Genomic DNA, 4,245 nt, shown 5'->3' with positions numbered 1-4,245 from the left:
ACTCTGCCCAGCATGATGTCCCTCTTTAAAGACCTGCCTCTCCTTACAACATGTCCAAAGTATGTCAGGCGAAGCCCCAGAATCCTTGCTTCCAAGGAGCAGCCTGGTTTAACCCTCTCTAGGATGAAAGATAGAGAAGAAAAATAATCTTTGTTGATGCTCTGGTGGCCTAGTGGCAAGAAGCTGCACTGCAATCCAAAGGGCACACTTTTTGAGGCCACCAGGTGCTCTGTGGGAGAAGGATAGGTGGGTGAAGGATGGACAATCTCCTCCCATGCGATTAACCGCTTCTGAAAACTCATTGGAGAATCAGCTATGGGTCAGTTCTGACTCTATGGTACATAGTAAAAACAGTAACAACATCAAATAGAAATCATTTAAGACATTCTTGGGATTCTCAAACACAGAAATCTAAAACTGGACTACAAATCCATTTATGTTGTGAGTTTTCAGTTCTGAAAGCACTGGAAGGAAGGCTAAACAGAAGCAGGAAACTTGGGAAGGAAGTGCGAAAGTGTTGCTATATTGAGGTCCACAAATAATGTCACAAAACAAAACGTAAGTTCTAATTGAAAAATTAATTGGTTCATCCACCAATCAGTATGAGCAGTTGATGACATTCATCAAGTGGGGAAACAAAGTGTCTTTAATAAATGGTGCTGTCAAAGCTGGTTATCTAGTTGTAGAAAATTGACACAAGATCCATACCTCACACCATATATAAAAACTAACCCAAAATACATCGAAGACCAACGTGCAAAGCCTAAAATTACAAAGCTTTAATTTTTTCTTTGACAGGCTTTATCATTTTAGGTTTTGCAGCTGAGTCCTTGATGTATTTTGGATTCGTTTTTTATATGGTGTGAGACAGAGAAAAGATAGAAATCATAAGTGGCTTCATCTTCCTTGGATCTACAATCAACACCCTTGGTATAAGCAGTCAGGAGATCAAGAGACATATTGCATTGGGAAAGTCTGCAGGGAGAAACCTCTCTAAATTACTGAGGAACAATGATGTCAGTTTGAAGACTAAAGGCTGCAGACTTTTTTTTTTTTAGGTTTCTTTTTTTAAAATTTTATTAGTTTTAATTAACATTTACAGAGATTTTGGGTTTTCATTCATTCATTGTTGCACTGTTTTCTCTACCCTCCTCCCTGGTTCGTTCTTCTGCCCCCCCCCCCAAAATGTCTATTTTAATTGTCCAATTGCCACAGTGCTTGTCAAAGCCAGTTCTGATTAATCTCCTTTGTCAGTGTGTCCTTTGCCATTCCCTATCACTCTTCCCTGAGAGAGACTTCACCCTGATTCATAAAGAAAAGGGGGTGGTGTATTCTCTTAGCTACTTCCTGCTGAAAAGGGACGCTGTGGGTTTCAGGGTGAAGATATTCTCTCACTACTCTAAAGGCAGGCCACAGTCTTTTCAATCACTTGTTATGCATCTGGCAATTGGACAATGAATAAGGGTAATAGAAGAAGAACTGGTGCCTTTGAGTTATGAAGTTGGATTATAATATTGGATATCCCATGGGCTGCCAAAAGAACAAACAGTTATGTCTTAGAGAAAGTGGAGGCAAAGATGACAAAGCTTCATCCCACATACTTTGGGAATGTTGTTAGGAGAGGTTAGTCCTTGGAGAGGGACATCATGCTTGGCAAGGTAGAAGGTTGGTGAAAGAAAAGAAGCCCACATCTAAATGGATTGGCACAGTGACTATAGAAATGAACTCAAGTACATCAGAAATTATGCAGATGGCACAGGACAGCACAAGATTCAGATCTGTTGCTAAGAGTCATACTAGACTCAACAGTACCCCAAAGTAACAATATAGCTTTATAAATATTTTGGTCTATAGATAAAAATTAAGTTCTTGTGGACAATAAAAATTAAACCTGCTAGGGAGCTCTGGTGGCCTAGTGCATAGCACTGAGCTGCAACCTCCAAGGCATGTGGTTCAAATCCACTAGCTACTCTATGGCAGTAGGATGGGCAATGTGATTAACTATCTCAGAAAACCTGCTGGGGAGTCAACTGTGCTTTATCTCTGACTCTACAGTACACAACAACAGTGTTAATTGGAAGGAAAATTGCAATATGTTTTGTGAGCCTATTTGTTACTAGCACATACTTAAGAGTCAGAAATACCTGGGTTTAAAGTCAGGCCTTACTTGAGATTTGTGAGACCTTGGGCAAATTACCTAATTTCTCTAAGCTTCATATTCCTCATTTATAAAATGGAGGGAATATTAAAACTTCAACTGGTTGTCAGGATGGTTAATAAAGTAGGTATAATACTCATCCTGAAACATATCATATCAACAAAAAGTAACTTAAAGTTCTCTTATGTTGTTGTAATGTGCCATCAAGTCGACTACAACTCATAGTGACCCTCTATGTTCAACAGCTCTGAACCCTGCTCTATCTTGAGGTAATTTTATTGTCTCTGATACACCTACTCCCCATAATTCCAAGTCACTGAGTCAATCCATCTCATTCAGGGTCTTCCTCTCTTGTGCTGTCCCTCCACCCTTCCAAGCATGATATCCTTCTCCATGACTGGTCCTTCCTGGCAACATACCCAAAGTATGTTAGATGTAACGTCAAAATCCTTGCCTCCGAGGAGCAGCCTGGTTTCACCCTCCAGGACAGACTTATCTATTCTTTTCGTAGGCCATGGTGTGTTCAATACCCTTCTCCAGCACAATTTAAAGGCACCAATTCTTCTTCTATCATCCTTAGCCATTGTCCATTTCTCTGATGCATAGCAATGAATTGCAAAGACCATGGCTTAGATCAGGCACATCTTTGTTTCTAGACTGATATCATTGCTCTTCAGTACTCTGGAGAGGTCCCTGACAGCAGACAGTCAAACATCAACTGATAATATGACATATCCAGAGGAATTATTATAAACTGTTCTTAGATAAAGACGGAATGGGGGTAAGCATCCAGGAAGAGTTAGTTAGAAAAGAAGCTAGAATTCTTGATAAAGGTATGTCAGTTTTGAGGACAGCTTGTGGTTGTTAGGTATCATAAAGTCACAGTTACTTTATGAACAACCTAGGACCTTGCACTATCCTGCACCATTCTCACCATCTCTGATATGCTTGAGCCATTGTGACAGTCACTGTGTCAGTTCATTTTGTTAAGAGTTTTCCTTTTTTTCTCCGACCCTCCACCTTCCAACATGATGTCTTTTTCCAAAGACTAGTCCCTCCTGACAATGTGCCCAAAGTACTTAAGATGAAGTTTCACATCTTTACCTCTAAAGAGTACTCTCTCCAAGAGCACTTCCTCAAGTCTGAGCTGCTTGTTCTTTTGGCAGTCCATGGGGTATTCAGTACTCTTCTACACCACCACAATGCAAAGGCATTGATTCTTCTGTCATCCTAATTAATTGTCCACCTTTCAGATGCATAGGAAGCAGTTGAAAATACCATGGCTTGGATCAGGTGTGCCTTTGTCTTTAAAGTGACATTCTCGCTCTTTAGAACTTTGGAGAGGTCCTTGACAGTAGATTTCCCCAATACACCTCTTTTGATTTCTGGATTTATTGGGTGTTTGTTTATTGTAGAACAGAGTAAAATGAAATCATTGCCAACTTTGATCTCTTCTCCAACTATCACTATGTTGCCTCTTGGTCCAGTTGTAAAGATATTTTTTCTTGTTGTTTAAATGTAACCCATATTGAAGGCTTTAGTCTTTGATTTTCTGCAATAAGCTGTTCAAGTCTTCACTTTATGCAAGCCAGGCTGTATCATCTTCATAACACAAGTTGTTGATGCTTTTCCCTCCAATGCTGATACCACATTCTTTATATAGTCCAGCTTCTTGAATGATTTGCTCAACAGACAGACTGAATATTTATGGAGAAAAAAAATAACAAGCTACAATCCTGATGCACACCTTTCCTGAGTTCAAAGCATGCAGTGTTCCATTGCTCTGTTAGGACAACTGCTTCTTCATTTAAGTATAGGTTTTGTATGAACACAATTAAGTGTTTTGGTATTCCCATTCTTCTTAATGTTAGCTATCATTTATTAGGATCTGCACAGTCTAAAGCCTAAAGACAAAAAAAGTGTCTACATAAAGTTGGTCTCTAAAAAGACCCTTTTTAAAGCAAAGGGGAAAAAATACCTTTATACCCAATTATAATATGAACTTGCCTAGAAACCTGCATATATTTTAGTCACATTATCTCATGGAATGCTTTAGCGTTTACAATAAAAATGAACCAAAATAATAA

Source organism: Elephantulus edwardii, unplaced genomic scaffold (genome assembly GCF_000299155.1).
Source record: "Elephantulus edwardii isolate Elephantulus edwardi_28Jun2011 unplaced genomic scaffold, EleEdw1.0 scaffold00077, whole genome shotgun sequence".
In the NCBI taxonomy this organism is placed as follows: Eukaryota; Metazoa; Chordata; class Mammalia; order Macroscelidea; family Macroscelididae; genus Elephantulus; species Elephantulus edwardii.
The sequence above is the reverse complement of the archived record's forward strand: the minus strand, read 5'-3'. Positions refer to the sequence as shown.